Below are 19,197 nucleotides of genomic sequence, written 5' to 3' on the forward strand. Positions count from 1 at the left end.
GCGTTGCCCAATCCCTAAAGTAAACAGCCAAAGCCCTCGGTAAACTGATCATCTGACCCAGACTGTACGGGACCCAGGGCATATGCTATTGATCAGGGAATTGTTCAGATAACAGGCTCCGAGGCTGTAAGATCCTGGAATCCTGGAATGTGGAAGAAAGCAAGGGGGCCTCTAGGAGGCTCTGCAACAATGCTGCCTTCCACAGAGGGGAAAGTGGAGCCCCAGAGTGTGACTTGACTTACCCCAATCAGAGAGCCACCTGTGGGGAAGTCACGTCTCTAATCTCAGGGGCCAGGGCCATGTTCACACTGGTGCTATGAGGTTTGAAAAAACGTACTGGGCCTTAGGAAGAAGTGTCCAGCAAGAGTAAGAACACCAAGTGGCCTTTCAGCAAGTCCTTTCCAGGCTTGAGAGTTCTGGCTCAGAGTCAGAGTGACAATTGTTGTTCCAGCATTTGTGCAACAGTTAATTAAATAAGCAGAACTCAATGGGGTCTTAAACAGGAGACCCATGTCCATTACATTATCAGGTTTCTGGGATCACAGTATCTGTGCGATGGCTCAAGGAGTCTTGGGAGGCTGTCTGTACAGTCCAGTGTTTATCAGGTTTTTTAAAAAATCAAGTTTAATCTTATAAAGTGTCTTGTTTCTAGACGTTCTGCTTAACTAGCTCTTGGATCCAGAGCACCAGATTCCCAATATCCGGTCCAGTCACAGCCCATTGTGTATCTTCCCACCCCCAGCTCCCCTCCCCCCATGCCCTTTCTCTCCACCAAGCTTCCTTGGCATCCAGAAGCCACTGATCTTGCTGAGTGCCTTCATCTCAGGGGAGGAAACTGAGGCACCTGGGAAGTAAGGAGCTCACCCAGGTCTCACAGCTGCTCTGCAGCGGAGCTTACAAGCGTATTTCTCTTTCCATGGTCCCCTTCCGCTCCCACTCCTGGTCCTGGCTCTCTTTTCCACTCCATCATGCCTGTGGTTGTATCCATTTAGTTCTCCATGTTTATCTTATTCTTCACCACTTACTGGATCACTTCCTGAAGTTCAACCCCCGCTGCCTTCCACCTGGATGATTGTAATTTCCTCCCATCTGGTCCCTGGCCTCCATCTCTATCCCCTTTCTGCTACTATTAGTGTCTCTTTCTTTGAGGATAAAGCCTACTTTCCTTACTTAATACACCACGCAAAGTTCTCCACACTCTACCTTCAGGATTTCTTCCAACACTGACCTCCGCCTGCTCCCGCTAAACCAATCATGCGCTGCTGCTTCTCAAACACCGCTTACAAGCTACTCCACCGCTCTGCCCACTCTGTTCCCTTCTCAGAGAATACATACCCTTGAATTTCTGCCTGCTTCTGACTCCATGACCAAATTCTGCCTTTCTCTCTGAGCTTTCCTCTATCCCTCTTTCTCTCTGCTCTTACGACCTTTGTCCATCTTTCTATCAGCCTTGAACTAAAGTTAGTGGAGAGCAAGTCGGTCTTCCCTGTGATAGAGGCTAATTCACTTGAGGACAGGAACTATTTTGAATCTTTGAATCTTCAGCATCCGAAATGGTGCGGACAGCCAGAAAATAGTTTTTAATGTTCTTCTTATTGAAGAAATCAAACTCATTTCATTTCAGACTTTTATTTCACATTTTCATTTCAGTCATTTGAACCTACAAAGCTTCTGCTTTATGAGGAATAGTCTACTGAACACTAACGCCAACCAAATGACCTCTAAATTCCTTTGCGTTGCCATCAGATAATTCATCTCAGATTCATCACCTACAGAGCAAGATTGGCAGTAATTTTTTTATGAGGCACATTAAAATTCCTGAACACCAAGAGTTACACAAGGGCCATGTTATTTTCAGGAGCAGGTGTGAATGGCTGTTCAGTTCTTTAGATTTCAAGGTGTGTTTAATTTGTTCCCAGTAAAGGCATGGAGCATGGAGAGATGCTGTCATTTGCAGTCTAATATTTTCACCACTAGTGTTATCATTTTCCCAAAACCCTAAGCAAATTTACTTGAGAGAAGATTTTGGATTTCCTATGAATATTTATGTTTCAGTCCACTGAGTTACATTTCTTATAAAGAGGAGTGTTTTTAGTATCCTTGGGATGAAAGTTGGAAGTTTTCTTCTTGGGTTACATTTTCTAACAAATGTGGAAAGGCATGTAAGTTTTTAGACCATGGAATCAAGGAAATAAGGAATATTATTTAGTCCACCCTTCTGTTTTCTGAAGGAACTAAACTGAAAATATTGTAGGCTTAATTTTATAGGATTCCACAGAAATGAGAGAAAAATGCACTTTAAAATGTTCAGATTTATGAAAGACCTGAGAATACCTGGTTTATCCAATGTGATCTAGGAATGCAGCATTCCAGTTTTCCATGCTAAATTGTAAATAATAATGGAAACTATTTCTTTCCATTTTTGTTTTGTTTTGTTTTTTGAGACAGGCCCTCAAGGTGTAGTTCAGGCTGCCTTTGAACACACTCTGTAGTCCAGGTTAGCTTCAAATTTACTGCAATCCTCCTGCCTCAGCCCCCCAAGTGCTGGGATTATAGCCATGCTCCACAATAGCCTTTTCTTGGCATTCTTGAAGTCAATATTACAATGCATTGGAAAGAATTGCATTGCTGGAAGTTGTCATTGTGAATTTTTTTTTTCATTTTTGAAGTGGCTTCCCATTTTTAAATTTTTTGAATTGGTGCATGTTTATAGTACATTGTCATTACATTCATCATGGGGAGTTGGTGCATATACATGACATTTCTCTGTTCTTTTTAACCTCATTTCCTCTCTTTCCCCTTCCCTACATCTCTTAGACCCTTTTTCATAATATATATATAAATATACATATATATATATATAAAGATACTCACATATGTATTGTGATACATGCATACCCATGTTTACAGCAGTACAGTTAAGAATAGCTAAATTTTGAAAGCAGCCAAAATGTCCATCAATAGATGAATAAATAATGTGGTAGTTATACACAATGGAGTACTATTCTGCCATTAAAAGGACAAACCTGATTCATTTCTAGGAAAATGAATGTTCCTTGACATCACAATATTTAGTAAAGTAAATCTGACACACAAACTAAAATGCTACATTGTTTCTCTTATATGAAAACCTCAACATATAAATAAAGAATAACGGTAAGAAATAGCAAGATAGATCTTTGAAATATGGGAAGTGAACCAAAAGATGGGAGGGAAAAGGAGGAAGGGATGGGAGAAGAGATTTTAAAAGGGCAAAGAACTTTAAAAGGACATGTGCTACGTCCCTACCACTAATGTTATTATCCTGTACCACTGTCATATAGGAAGGTGATTTTTCAACCAAGTGTAAAACAGTGATACCTCAAAGTATTCCCAAACAGGTCCAATTATTATTATTGTGTTTTTCATTTTTGGTACCAGGGATCAAACTCATGACCAGTGTGCCACTGTGCTATGCCCCTAGCCCAACAGGCCCAATTATTATGTGACATTTTCTATCTCTTTATTGATTCCTTTTTATCTCTTTTAACATCTGGAACTGCACATGTCCCTACTGTCCCACTCTATTCTGCTAAAGCTGAGAATATCAGGAAACCTGGGAGTTAAAGCTATACTAAAGCAAAAATCAATAGTCTGCTCAGAGGAGCCCTTTCTTTCATAATGCAAAGGGCATGTCTATTTTGCAACTGTTGGTTTGCATACCAAACTGGCCTTCTTGTTCACTTTTGAGTTCAAAGATAGGTTTTAAATGTTTGAGTCTTCTAAGCTTCTTAAAGGTGAAGGGTAAAATTGTAAATATGCATGGATAAAAAGTAAGAAGGCAGAAACACAGTTCATCGCACTATGCATGTATTAAGCAATTTAAAAAAGATGTTGCTGAATTGGGGTGCTTATGGGGTGATCATCTAAACCTTTATGGAGGTGCTCTCCACTTTTTGTTTGTGTCTCCCTTTAAGGTCGGGTGTTTGATGACCACAGTGGATGCTATTTGCATGGCCTTTCTTCTCCTTACCTTTGACTTGTTAATCTTTGTAATGAGCCCTCACTTGATGTTGCTTCCCAACATAAAGTCCATCAATGACCATCAGAAATGGCTCTGTGGAGCTCTGGCAGTAACATGAGGAGTAGGGGCTGGGAGGAGCTCTGGTGTCCTCTAGAAGTTTATTTGCTCCTAACATTCCAAACTGGACAGTGAGGACATGTTTTCCCACAGAAATGTAGCTTTAGTTCTCTAGACCAATATATCTTTGATTTTAAAAGGTGGCTGTGGACTAGTTGACCTGAGATTGCAACTTCCCTGTGTAATGATATTTGAAGTTCCTAAATTAAATTTATTAAGCAAAGGAAAGTTTTGGGAAAGGCTCTCCCTAAATGTAGTGCTACATGGATTCGTTTCCAAGCCTTATCGAAATTTTAAAAGAAATCTTTAAAGAAAGTCTGTAAACCTCACTCCTTTCCATCCACTCATTCAACAAATATTCACTGAAGGTTTCCTGTGCTAGTCAGTCCCACTGTTCTGGGCACCAGAAACATAAAAAGGACAAAGACCAGACTCTGACCTCGAGGTTATCTCATCTTCTAACCTCCCAGCCACTAAGTAAGTCTTGCTTCATCTTTGTCTGTCCACCTACCATCTGCCACGCACACATAGCCCAGGTCTGTTGCACAAGAAGTATAGCTCCATGGTTAATGTCGTCTAGGACACTGTTCTTGACTTTCGTTTCAAAACATTTTACTTTGCAAGCCAGTACCATGTATCAACAGTGTTCATCCTCCCTAGCTACGTATGATTACCTCTGACAGTTTCTATACCACTCGACTTCATTTCTAAATGCTGGTCATGACTCACTAGAAGGATTTCATAAACTGCAAACAAGTCACAAACTGAAGTATGCAAACCGCTGAACCTATCACATGACCATAGTTTTTCTAGTCCATGTCTCCGGGGCAGCTTAAAAAGCTCTGCTAGCCTGTGGCCGGCCACCCACCCTGCTGGGTATAGGGTCAGCCTGGAGGAAAGTTTTTTGGTTTTCATTTTTTTTTTTTTATGGGAGCCAAAGGCTCTCGATTCTGGTCAATCTTCTTCTGTAATCAGTGCTGTGATCTCCAGAAAGTTACTTCAGTTTACCACAACACAGTTATAAAGCAGAGATGTGAATTTCCTGTTCTACCTGCAACTGGGTGAACAGGGACACCCAGTGTAATGACATGTACTAAAGTGTACAAAGATATGAAGTACAAAAGGAATGCACATCAGTGCTAAATAACCTTCTTTTTCCTAATTAAAATCTACTATCAGAGGAACAACTCAGGAAAACCGTATGTTCTTAATAGAGCTGGGATCCTTAAACAGACTTCAGTGTGACGCAACTTCATGAGTGAAAATCTCAGTGACATTTGTTTGTGGTGTTGTAAGTAGGTTTATATTTAAGAGACTCAGCCCGGTCACCTTAACCTCTCTGCCTTGAAATACTTTTTCTGGTTTTGAAAACAAAAAAGTAGCTAGGTGGTCGATAGGTTTTAAGTCCAGAATCAATTTGTGAGGGAACATGCCTCGCCTCGTCTTATCTGCTAGATTTATAAACACTAATTTCTACTGTTTTTCCAACCACTTTTTATTAAAGACAACTAACGTCAAACAAAACTAATCAGTGAAGGAGATGATTTTACTAAGAAAGGTTTAAGGCAATAAACTTCTAGATCAAATGTGGTGCTTTCTTTCCTCCAGTGACTTTTACTTTGCCTCACATAGACATTGACTAGAGTCAGTTGATTAAAATGAATGCTTCTTTCAAGTTCTGCTGACCTTTTTAGTGCCTGACTCCCTCCACAAACATTTGCCCTACAGGGCAGGACTGCCTGCTCCCTTAGCTTCCTTTGTGTTGTCTGCATCTGTCTGCGACTGACCGCTAGTAATGCTAGTCAGCTTGCTGTTACTGTGGCAAAAGGCCTGAAGTAATCAAGATACAGGGAAAAATGGTTTATTTTGGCTCACAGATTAAGAGTATTGAGTCTCACCGGGGATTTAGCTTAGCAGCATAAGCGCCTGCCTTGCAAGCAGGAGGTCATGAGTTTAATCCCTGGTACCAAAAAAGAAAAAAAAAAAAAGAGTATCCAGTATCTTCTTGCTTTGAGTACATCCATGGTAGAAGGGCTTAGTAGAAGAAACCAATTCACCTTTTGGGAGCCAGAAATCAAAGAAAATGACAGGAAAAGGCTGGAGTCCCAATAGCCCCTGGAGGGGCATAATCTTGATGTCTTAGTCATTTTTCTTCATTACTAATACACAGGAAGGAAAGGTTTGTTTTGGCTCAAGATGGTAGAGATTGCAATCCATAATCTGCTGGCTCCAAAGCAAGGTAGCATGGCAGAGGAACATTGCAGAGGCAAAGCAGATCATGGCATGGCAGCAGAAAAGAGTTAAGGAAGGAGCTGTAACGCAGATAAAGTCTTCCAGACTACCCGCACCCCACCCTTCCACCCAGGTCACACCTCCTAACTGCAGGTCTACTATGAGCTCCATCGTCCAGTCACCTCTTACAAATCTATATGATAGTCTGAGGCTGCAGGGAGCCTTCTGGATGTGCAGCTTAGCACCTGATGATGTAACTTCCTCCCTGGAGGCTCTGCCTCCCGGAGACTCCTCCCTGCAGTGAGCCATGCGGGAGCCCGCGGATGTTGGATACGGACATACTCTGCCCCTTACCAAGAGCTTCACACACCTTTCCAGAGCCTGCACCTGGTAGAAAATATAGAGAAAATATATTCTTTCGAGTCTGCTCACTCCAAAGAAAATAAACTTGCCGGTTTTGCTCTTTAAAAAGTGAAACGTCATTTACACAGTTCAGCAGTGCCCCACAATCTGTATTCTTGCTCATCTGTATTCCTTGTATTTCCAGAGGAAAACACCTAAAAAGCATAAAATTTAATCAGTTTTTAAATCTAGCTTTTAGCTGATTTCTTGACCTTTGTCGCTTGTTTAGTTACCACAGCTGTTTAATAAATGTGAATGATATGCCTGAAAATTGAATCAAAGAGGCGAATGTTCACACAGCCTCCCAGTGAGTGAGTGGGGTGAAGGGTCCTGAGAGCCCTGGGTTGTTCCAGAAGAGGGGTGGCCCTCACGAGGACCCACCAGCTCTGGCCCCTGAAAGGCCGCCTCTGCAGTGTGACTGAGCAGTGTCGGTGCTGCTGCAGCACACACCTGGCACTCTCAGGAAACCTGACAGAAGAGAAGCTGGGCCGGATGTTCTGACTCAGACGTCTGTGTCAAGTCACACTGGTTACTGAGCACGTGACCTGGAGCAGCTTGCTTCCTTTCACCATGTCTTACTTTCTCCATCCGGGAAATACAGATACTGTGTGCCTTGCAGAGTTACTGAAGGTTAGAAAGAAAAACCAGGCATACAAAAGTGCATAACCCCAGAGGCTGCTTAATGAGGGTGGCTCTCCTCCCTCCCTGTTCTCTCTGGCTTTCCTGTTCCCAAAAGGGAGTCACACCACAAGATGACAGTACTTCTTATGCCATAGAGTGGCTGAGGCTCAGGCAGAAGGCAGCAGGACCCAGTTTGTGCCAAATGGGCATTCATTAAAACATTCTACTTTTCAGAAAATCGGGGCTTTTCACCTCAGAGTTTGGTTTCAAATACTACTTAAAATGAGGCTCCACACTGCTGTATTTTGGCTAATTCTGTTGTTACAGGACAATTGCTAAAAACTGACTTTTGGGGCAAAAATATACAATTACTGCTTTTTCAAAGTGATCTAAAATAGGTGTATTAGGAAGGAAATGTAGGGGCTTGTTTGCCAGCAAGTACCACCAGTCTAAGTGCTCTGACAGGTGAGGTGAGTCTGAACTCAGAATATTGACTTAAAATTCAGAAAAGCTTGAGTTGATATCCCAGTGCCAACATTTTCTTAACTGTGTGCCCGTGAGCCAGTTACTTAATCACTCTGAGTTTCTCTGTTTATTCATCTGCAAAAGAAAATATATGTAAATGGTTAGCATAGTACCTAGTGTTTAGTAACTGCTCAAAAAGGAAGGAGGGAGGTGATTTACAATGATTGCATTAATGGCATGCACTGACTGCGTAGGAGATGAACCTGAGGGTACTCACAAAAGCACAAGTGACCAACTGTTTCTCAGGATTAGCAAAGCACTGTCCACTGGGTGACTTGAGACAACAGAAACTAACTGCCCCATGATTTTGGAGACTAAAAATCTGAAATCAAGGTGTCAGCAAAACATGTTCCCTCTGACACTTACAGAGGAAGAATTTTGCCTTGCTTCTTTTAGCTTCTGGGAGCCCCGTGTGTCCCATGGCTTGTGGCAGTGTGATTTAGTGCTTCCACAGTTTCACGTGCCCTTGTCTCTCTTTTCCTCTGTGCACATCTGTGTTTGCTTCCAAAAGCCATTAGTCATACTGGATTGGGTCCCACCCCAATGACTTCATCTCAACCTGATTACCTCTGCAGAGACCTTTTTCCTAAATAAGGTCACATCCTGAGATACTGAGGGTTAAGGATGTCAGCATATTTTGTAGCAGACAAAATTGAGCATCGGAATCCACAAGTGAGTATGCAGACTTCCTAGAAATAAATTCAGAGCAACAAATATGATCATTATCTCCCATATTTTAAAGTGTGCTGAGGTCTCCATAAATGGGTCAAACCTCCTTTGTCCTGAAGAGGTCTACTATGAAAATTGCATTCTCATTGTGGTTGACTTTCTGAGAAGTGATTACTCCCTGACCACAAAAGGGCCTGGACAGACTTTTGCTTTTAACCTCACCGAGTAAAGGGCACTCAGGAGGTCTGTACCATCTCTTTGCTCCAAAGGAAACAGCTTTGTAGCCACATATTGAACTATCCTGGGTATATATACACTTGTACCATAAGAAACAATCTTTGCTTTTCCTCCTGACCCTGTTTAAATGTCTGACTTTGCTCGGACATTCAGTTTGGTGTAGGGAAATATTATGAGTGTAACTCTCCTGGATCTCCAGGTTGATGAGCTCAAAGGGAGACCATGTACATAATCCCTATGCTCAAAGAATGGAGTATCCTGATGATCTAAGTGACCTTGAAAACCTATGCAGGCTCCAGGTTTATGAACCTGCCTGACAGCTGCAGATAAATTAACAAAGATCCCCAGATACCAGAAGACAAAAAGAACACAGCAGAAGTAAAAACTGAGCATAGGCAAAGATAAATTTACAAGTTGCAATAGAAGACATCTTAAGAAATCAGGCTGCTGGTTCAATGTAATGAACTATAAATAAACAGTTTTAGAAGGTGCTAGAAATTATTGTGAAATGTTTTATGAACAAAGTAGAACTCAGTCCCTAACTTGAGTGGTATGTTAGGTTCCTAGGGCTGTCTTAACTCAGTACCACACACTGAGTGCCTTAAAATAACAGCCAGGTCATCTTCCCATAGGTAAGTGAATAAATGTCCTTCAGTGGGTGAACAGTGAGTAAACTAAACTACAGTACATCCAGACAATGGAATATTATTCAGCACTGAAAAGACATGGGCTGTCAAGTCATAAAAAGACATTGAGGAGACATTAATTCATACTAAGCAAAAGAATCTGAAAAGACTGCATGATGTATGATTCCAACTGTGTAATGTTCTGAAAAGGCAAAACTATGGCAACAGGAAAAAAATCAGTGATCACCAAGGATTGCAGGAGGGAGAACGAGAGGGAGAGAGTTTTTAGGGTAGTGGAGGGCCACAGTATGGGTGCTCTAATTATAGATGCACAGCATTGCAAATTCATAGGATACAATGGCCCAGTGTAGACCCCGATGTAAATCTGGGTGATCACAGAGTCCTTGGAGGCTCATTCAGGTCATGAATGCAGGGATGTCCACGCAGGGAGGCGTGAGTCTGTGGGACTGGAGGGATGTGAGAAATCTCTGGGCCTTCTCAGTTTTGTTTGGAACCTACAGCTTTACAAAAGTTAAATCTCTAAACAGATCACAGGCTGGGTTGCTTCCCCTGAGGGCTGTGAGGGAGATGTCCCAGGCTTCTCCCTGGTTTTGGTGATTTTTCAGGCGATGTCCAGGGTTCCACTGGCCTGCGGGTACCTCGTTCAACGGTCCTCACACAGTGTTGTCCTCTTGTCCCCTCACATCATTTGCCTTCTGCAAGTCTGTCTGTCTGTCTCTGTTCAGATATCCCCTGTGACAAGGACATTAGTCTTCAGAGATTATAATCCAGGCTTATGACTTGATTTTAGGACCCTCTTCCCAAATGAGGTCACCTTTGGAAGTACTGGGGGTCATGGTCATCAACATGCTGAGTTTTTTGAAGGACACAAGGCATGACAAGTACTGAAAGATTTTAAACCTTTTAAGTGACATTTTGTTTAATTCATAAGTCATTAGCTGGGTAATGACTTGAAATGCCAGCTGGCTGAAGAGCATGGGACAATGGTGACAGCTGTGTCTTTCCCTGACAAGCCACTATGTGAAAACCATTCCAGTGGGAATCACAACCAAATGTCTCACGTTCTGACCCATCAACCTGTGTGAGGGCTGAGTGCTAAGCTGACCCCAAAGCAGAACAGAGGAGAGGCTGGTCCCCTCCCGTGGGGACGCCTGCCTTGTCTGCACAGGGAGATTACGGTCTCCCGGCATAGATGTCCGTCTGCATATTGGTGAGAAGTGACATGGGTCAAGACAGAGATACAGAAAACAAGAGATGAAAAGTGTTCCGTTTAACGGGCATTTTTAGCCATCACTATCTTCATCCATCATCTACCTCTCAAAAAAAGAAAGGATGAAGTCAATTAAGGGGCAAAAAACAAGAAATAAGAAATTTCTCCCACACTTATTCTGCATTTTGCAGCCTTTTTATGGGTTTAAGATGATCTGTGAAAAGGAATTGGAAAAATCTTCCTGGCCAATTCCCTCTTCTTGTTTGGAAGCAAAGGCATACCCTGAAAGACAGGTAAACATAGGACCTATTTCCCAGAAAATGATAAGATTGATAATGCTAATAACAAAATCATAAAAGTAGTTAACAGTCACATAGGATTCATTGCACGTCAAGCACCAGTTGAAGTACTTCACAAATATTAGTTCATTTAATCCCCAACCACACTTGGAGCAAAGCACTGTTATCTCAGTTTACAGATGAGGAAGATGAGGCAAGAGAGGTTAGCTCACTGTCCACTTCCTGCCTAGGGGTGTGTAACGATGGGCTCCTGGTGGCTCTCCTGCTGAACATGAATGTGTGTTTCTCTGTGTGTGTTCCCAAAGCTCTAGCCTCTGGACTTTGAGTGGGTGAGTCTGGCAGTGACTGTGTTATTACATCAGATCCTGCCTGATGAGCAAGCTTCTCCAGGAGGACAGGGCTCGAGGGAATGGACCAAAGGGATCCAGAAACAGTGTTTAGCTTCCATAACCTTTTACCTTTACCAGGTACTAAATACCACCTCCTGACCCGTAGAAAGAAGTCATGAGTTGACCTCTTTTACCAGGAGAAGACCTGGGTTCCAATGAAACTAGCAACTCCTCTACTGCATTGTTATCAATATCCCATGACTTTGGTATTCCAATGAAAAGAAAATAAATTCTATGATTTTGAACTTCTTTGTAGCTTACTTTGTAAGCTGCCTGCCCTGCCAAAGTCAGAGAAAAAATACCTGGAAAGAAATGAGTGAACTGTGGTATATACAGCTTTCTTTCTTTCTTTCTTTCTTTCTTTCTTTCTTTCTTTCTTTCTTTCTTTCTTTCTTTCTTTCTTTCTTATAAAGAAAGAAAAATGAATAACAGCCTGGGTTCAGATGTGTTAGATCTTAGAACCAAGACTGCCCAGACTTTGGGACCAGTCAGGTAGTAACTAAAATGCTATCGATGCAGTCTTGTGAAAGACTGACTTCTCTGGGTTTGGTTTATTCATCTAAAATAAGAACAGACAGGTCTGCTCAGTGTGATTGTAAGGACTGGGTGAGATGTACCCATAGAACCTACTAAGAACTGCACAGCTAGGTGTCACCATTTAATAAGTTTCCCCATCCTTTAAACCATTTGTTTGATTCACTCATTTGAAGTCAAGGTTGGCTAGTCTTGTACATCCTTTGTTAAAAGTCAGCAATGTTAATTGTTTATTTTTTGGCTGTTTCAGCCTTAGAAATGGCAAATCTACAACTTCAAGTAAAAAATTTAGCAGTGAGTTAGTTGTTCATCAGTACTCCTCTTTCCCAGGAAATAAGATCTAGCTGGAAAACAGCCCTGAAAACTAGATATCAAAGGTGCCAGCCCATCTGCCTATCCCTGCCTCACCTGACTTACAGACACTGAGCAAGAGAACTGTTATGGCAGGTGAGGGTAGGGTAGGCTGATGGGACTGGCACTTTTCATCTCTAGTTTTCAAGGATAACTACTTTCTAACTAAGTTTTATTTTGGGGAAAACAGTAGCAGCAGCCCATGCTCAGGAGAGTGAGGTGATTCCTGGAGTCTCCTATCATTTCCCAAATGCCCAAATACCTTTTGTTAGACATCTGGAACATGAGGACTCAAATGCTTTCTGGTACACTTCAGACCTTCTTAGTTAAGGAAAGCACAAACTTTGACATCTTGGAGACAGAAGAAAGCCAGAAATGACAGTGATGGCCTGGCTCTGAGTACAGCTCAGCCAGGCTCTCAGCCTATTTCCTCTACTGTGAAACAGAAATAGAAATAATATCCTTCTCACCAGCAGTGTGAAGATCAAGTTAGATCCTGTGTGTGATGAAAGTGCTTTTGTAAAAGAGCTGCATCAATTAGTGCTTCAGTGCCTGTGAGTGCAGGCGGTGGCTCCCAAAAGAATTTAGCCACCAAGCATAGTGGAATTAACAGGACAATCCAGTGACACAAAGCATAACAGGTGGATGACTCATCTTGACTTGGAAGCACTTCCTGTTGTACCAATAACCTGTAGGAAAAACTCCAGCGTGAATGGGAGCCCACTGTGAGAGGAGGAAGAAAATGTAAGCCAGGACCAGGGTCAAAGCATAGGAAGGCAGCCCTGTACACAAGAAGGAAAGACACAATGGCAACCCGAGGTTTCATTTTGCTCTAAGTTAAAGAAAGAAAGGTGCTGGAGATTTAGCTCAGTAGCATAAGCAAGCACCTGCCTGGCAAGCACCAGGTCATGAGTTCAATCCCCAGCACCAAAAAATAAATAATAATAAAAAAAAAGAAAACAAGTTATACCCCTAGATTTTAGAACTAAGACCACTGGAGGACACCTAAGCCCCAGCCTTCTTGAAAGGGAAGATTAGATGTTCACAGATTATGTATTTGACTCCCTAGGAGCATTCCAGTACTGTAGCCTCAACTGCATTTCTAAATTTCAAAGGCACCTTTTTTTTCTTTTATTTTTTTGAGACAAGTTCTTGCTGTGTAGTTCAGGGTGGCTTTGAACTCACCATATAGCCCGGGGTGGCCTTGAACTTGCATTGATCCTCTTGCATCAGTCGCCCAAATGCTGGGATTACAGGCATGCGCTAACACACCCAGTAAAAACACCCTTTCTAAAAATGCATTTTTATGAAAAATTTAAGATTGCGTTTTTTGGGGTTTGGCCTTTTAAAAAATTTCTTTTTTGGGTTTTGTTTTCCAAAACCATAATTATAGCCTACCCGAAATGGAATCTCCTCCATACAGTGAGGATTTAATTTTCCCAGCCACCCCGCCCCCCACCCCAAGTCTGTTCCCCTCTTTTCCCCGTGATGAAATGCACACATCGTGGAAGCCACTCCTGGGCTCTCCGATGGGAGCAGCTTGCAGCAGCCAGTGCCCTAATAAGGGAATAAAGGCGCTCCCGTGGGTGAGCTGGGGGAGTCAGGCAGATGATATTTTTGCTGATTGAGGAGGATAAGGTGTGGCTTGGCAGGTACTTTGCTGGTTTGGCTAACTCCTGACTTGGCTTTTTCTCTTTTCACAGTTCAAGCTCTGTAAAACAGACTGTTAAAAAATGATTTTTTTTTCACAGCTCTTTAACTGAGCTTTGACAATATCATCCTGACAAGGTTTGTCCATGATTGGAAAAGACAGGAATTGCGGGTAGATGATGTTTTCAGCATTTGAGAAATTAAGGTTACAGATCAAATCCTCTCGAAGGTGGCATCAGATTCCGTCCAATTTGGTCATGAAGAGAACAAGGAGTAGACTTCTGGGTATACTTAAGCAGTGCTTCATATGTTTTAAGAATTTATTTGCACAATGACATTACCACCGTTTAGAAAAAGAAAAAGCCACCAAATGCCTAGCACTGGGGTCATAAGAACAAGTGAGCCATGTGCTCCCCCACCACAAATGCTTGCTTGTGGCTTCTCGAGATTGCTTTCTCAATGACGGCGCTGCCTTTTACCATAACTGCATTTGATCCTGACTGTTCTAAGTCACTCCTTATGAATCAGTGTTCTCAACCTGGCTGCAGACTGGACGCGTGTGGGGAGCAGCCTGGCTCTTATTCCCAGCAGTTTTGATTTAATTGGTCTGGGGCACAGCACAGGCATTGCCAGGATGTTTAAAACCTCCCTGAGGTAACTTTAATGCACGGCCAAAATTAATAACCTTGAGACCCGCTACTCTGAATGCATCCTCTCTTGTATCATCCACCTCCCTAACGCACCAAGCTCTTGTTCTTCCTGACATTTTGAAACCTTTAAAGAAAATACAATATATAAACAAGTTAGACAGGTTTCTTCTCAGGCTGGTAGGTTTAGTCCAGTTGTTTAAAATCCCAACAGTAAGAGAATTGTGCTTTCAACCAAAATCACATGGGTACTGTTTAAATGTTATTTCCCGTGCATGTAAGGAGTGAAATACTGTGCCAAGCAGTAGAAAATAGCATATCCATTTCAAAGTCATAAGCAATAAAGCTGTATTTTTAATATTTTCTGTGTCTCTGCAAGTTATTCATCACTTCATATTAAATGTAGTTAATAAACGACTCTCCATTTGCTTGTCTTTTTCAATAATAAGCCAACTAAACATCCTGGTGTTACAAAATTGCTGTATCTAGGATAAGATAATATAACCCAGGAACTGAAACAAAATTGTAAGGTCACTCATCTTCAGAAACGTAGGCTATGAGTATAATACCAACATTGGTAGGAGCTTTGAATTTGGAATTTCATGGACTAGTCAAATATCTAGAAAAACTCATTACTCTGGGCTTTCTGACTGAATATTACATTATTAAGGAAAATGGTCATTTGGAAATCCAGGAGATCAGGCTGCACTTGAAAATTATATGTAGAACGTGGACAGCCAGGCACAGAGACATGCCCAGCAAGAGTATGTTGAGTAAGAGAAAAAAAGTAAGAGGAAAAAGCCCAATGAAAGACACAAAGAAAATTATAAAACAAATGGTGGCAGAGAATTTCAAAGAGGAAGGTGTGGCTAGGGTGAGAGCTCTCTGTGAGGTCAAATAAGATGGTATGAACAGTGTCCTCCCCTTTACCTGTGGTGGTCTTTCCCCTGATTTCAGTTACCATGATCACGCTTGGCCCAAAAATGTTAAATGGAAAATTTCAGACATACACAAAAAAATGAAAAATGTTTTCTTGAAACTTGTAAGAGAGTCCAGAGCAAGGAAGAGCGTGAATGCATAATTCTTGCTTTCATATTATGGACTTGCCAATGACCCAGTTGGACTAAAAGAGACACAGGCTGAAATTTGTGACTGCTATTCTTGAGTCGTCTACAAATCATTACGTGACCCTGAAAACATTTAAATGTTTCCAAACTTTTTTCTTTATCTGCATATATGGATATTTTAAAGAATTTTCCAAGTGGGTCTGAGGAAGGAAAAGGGAATTGAAAACATTTTTCTAATGGGTACAAGGTGTGATCGAAGCATATGGTAAATGTTTAATGTAAAAAACTGTTACAGTAAAAGACATATTGTGGTTAATGACCCACAAGCACCCACTCACCTGCTTTGAACACACGTATCCCGTCATTCTTGCCACTGCCAGAAATACTTTGGGAAGTCTTCTTTCAGAGTGTCTTTAGTTGCAGTTTTGCAGCTCCTTCAGTGTCATGAATTAACTTGGGAGCGTTCACTTTCACGGTTATTTTTGGCCTTGAGAAAGAGCCAGAAGTCGTACAGTACCAGATTTGGTGAATACGGTAGATGTGGACACACTGTATTATTTTTATTTGACAGAAATTTCTGTAAACATTTTGAATCTATTCAGAACATCAAGGCAGCCACAAAAAGACACTCTTCAAAAAAAGAGACCTTCAGAACTGCTTCAGAAAGTGGCAAGAAGGATGATAAAGCTCAAAGCAAGGGGGAATATTTAGAAAGAAACAGTATGTCTTTTACTGTACTAATTTTTAAGTTTGTATTTAGCAATTCATTGTATTTTATCTTGCCTTATTAATGGTTCATAAACATTAAATAACGTTCATATAGTATATTGTTATAATTGTTCTCATCACGTATTAGTTATTATTATTTAAAATTTACGGGGTCCAATTTGTAAATTAAACTTTGTCATAGGGAAACAGTATGGTTTGGTGCTCCCTGTTGTTTCTGACATCCCCAGAATGTCTCAGAACTTGTGTCCTACATGTAAAAGGGACTACTGCATAACGGACCACTGCACACTTCACAGTGTAGGTCCAGAGAGCACACACCCGTAATACAACGTCATTTTGGAGTTACAGCTACACACATCTGGATTAAAAGTACCACGCACAGTCAACATCATGTTCTGAGATGTTTAACAACTGAACCAAACTGTCCATTTGATATTTTGATCAAATAAACAAGCAGTAAAGTTTTGAACTACATAAAATCCCTCCCCTTCCCCAAGTAAGTTTAGGTCACAAAGTAGGTTAAATTAATGCAAAAACCTAACTCAGAAGTCAAATGTAACAGTGACCAGACAGCTCAGCATACAGTAGAATTCGTTACTGTGAGGTATTTTAACGCTGAATTATAAAACCAGTTTGGGCTAGAGTACATAAAAATACTTCTAAGGATTGGATAATCAAATAAACTTAGTTTACGTACTTGAGCTGAATTAGTTTTGCTTTCCACAAACATCTCAAAAAGTCCAAGGCAACACCAGTCTTGATAGTAAGAAGAGAGAGAGAATACAGAGAAATATAGGAAATTTACAAAGGAGAATGATAGAGGAGGAATCACAGAAGGGAAAAGGCATGCCCTAGGTTGCAGGAAAACAGACAGCTGCTCTGTTCCTGAGCTGAGCCAAGGCCAGATGATAAAACAGACAACTGCATACACACATGCATACAGAAACACAGAGTGGCACACGTGCATGCACACGTACTTGCACTCTTGAAATTTGAGTCCACAATCTGATTGGAAACTATTGTACCTTTGATTGACTTTGACCTTAGTCCCTGATTATTGCCTACATTGCAAAGTCAATGTCTTTTCTGTCCATAACCATTGGGTTCTTAGCATGAGTAATCATAAAATACCATAAATATTTTAATTTAAAAAATATTTATTACAGTAGAAGACATTGCCATCAATTCCACTCACAATACTCCCTCTCAGTTCAAAAACACACTCATTCTGTCGTTTGTGCCACTTTCTAAAGCATTACTGGGAGTCCACTTTCATGAGTGCCTTTACAAGGTGTGATCAAAACTCAGTGAATGCTGATGCCCAGGGACACTCAATGGGAAGGCAGACTGGGCTCATAAAAACACTACAGTGTGTGCTCACCCATTCATTCATTAGGTCTGGGGCTGTGCAACTTCTATCTCTTCCCCAAAGTCAAAATAACGATGAAAAGTAAACGTTTAGAATCAGGACATGGAGGTAGCCATGACAGCATGACTCAAGACACTCAGGAAAGAGGACTCCAGAAGTGCTGCAGAAAGTGGCAAGAATGATGCAATAAATGTTTTCAAAACCAGGAGGAGTGTTTTGGAAGGGATTAATGGCAATGTGTCTTTTGCTGTCACAGTTTTTTAACTTAGAGGCTTTACTGTATTTTTCAGTCGTATCTTATAACTGCCACATAATGCCATATACAGAGCAAAGTAGTATAAGAAATATATTTATAAACTATCCATTACAGTTTTTGCATTTTAGACCAGTGAGCACAATGTACCATGTACTTACCTAGACAAAATTCATGGCCAATCAGGCATCAGTGTATACTAAAAGGAAGAAGGAATTAACATTCAGTCTCCTAGCCGCAGTACAACGTGAAAATGAAAAGATAAAAACCTGCGATCCGTGCTGGGGGCCACAGTTCGAAATAAATGGGTTTGGAGGGAAGCAACTGAGAGGAATTTCAAGTGAAGCACTGAGATTCTGTCTCCTATATTTTTTCTATTACTGTTCTGTCTCTAAACTTCACTTTAAAACTGCAACTATCACTCCTAAGTTGCTTAAATGTATTTCTGTCCCAGCTCTGCACAACAATGAACCTGACCTGAGACAGCATTTCCTGCCCTGCTGAAATGGCTCACATTCAGTGTTAGTTATCCTTCAAAGGTGCTGCTGCTTGGTGTTTTCAAGCCACTTGCCTTTCTTGAATGCAGTTACTAAAATGACTCATTTAATTAAATATCTACTGTATGCAAGGCACCCCTGAGGAGAGGGGCTAAAAGTATACAAAACAGGCCCCATGCTTTCAAAAAGCGTGCTAGAACAACAGCAAAAAAGCAATCCATGAAAAATACCTGGAACAATCAAAGAGATTTCACATTAGAAAACAAGCCCCGTGCATTTGATCCAGGATTGAAGAGGATGGCATCTGAGCCACCTTGAGGGATGATAAGATGACTGTGAGACAGGGTAGGGAAGAGGCAAAAGCGTCCTAAGTAGGAGCAAGATCAAAGACTGCAAGGCAAGGGCCAGGGGTTTAGCTCAGCAGTGTAAGGGCCTGCCTGGCAAACACAAGGCCATGAGTTCGATCCCCAAACCCCAAAACAACAACAAAAAAAAAACCTGCAAGGCAAGAGAACAAGATGAAGATAGAAGACAAAGGAAGACAGGGGAGTCGGTGAATTTGCAGATGGGGAGGCTTGTCTAATCCAAACTAAACGAACCCTCACGAAGGGGACTTGTGGGAAACTCTTCCATCTACCTGCCTGCCAAGTGGAGTGAGGCAGGCACGTAACTGCTTTTCTTTTTAAAGAATCAGCTTTAGTGAGATTAATTCACATGCCATAAAATTCATCCAATCATGAGGCTCTCAG

General features: G+C 41.4%; 1 protein-coding gene across 8 annotated transcripts in view; it reads left to right on the plus strand.

The window, feature by feature from the left end:
• Positions 1-19,197, plus strand: part of Cald1 (caldesmon 1) — a 170,940-nt gene that overhangs the window by 99,866 nt on the left and 51,877 nt on the right. The window lies entirely within an intron of this gene.

This window comes from Cavia porcellus, unplaced genomic scaffold (assembly GCF_034190915.1).
Source record: "Cavia porcellus strain 051 isolate PalLab524CR breed Dunkin Hartley unplaced genomic scaffold, mCavPor4.1 scaffold_6, whole genome shotgun sequence".
Classification (NCBI taxonomy): domain Eukaryota; kingdom Metazoa; phylum Chordata; class Mammalia; order Rodentia; family Caviidae; genus Cavia; species Cavia porcellus.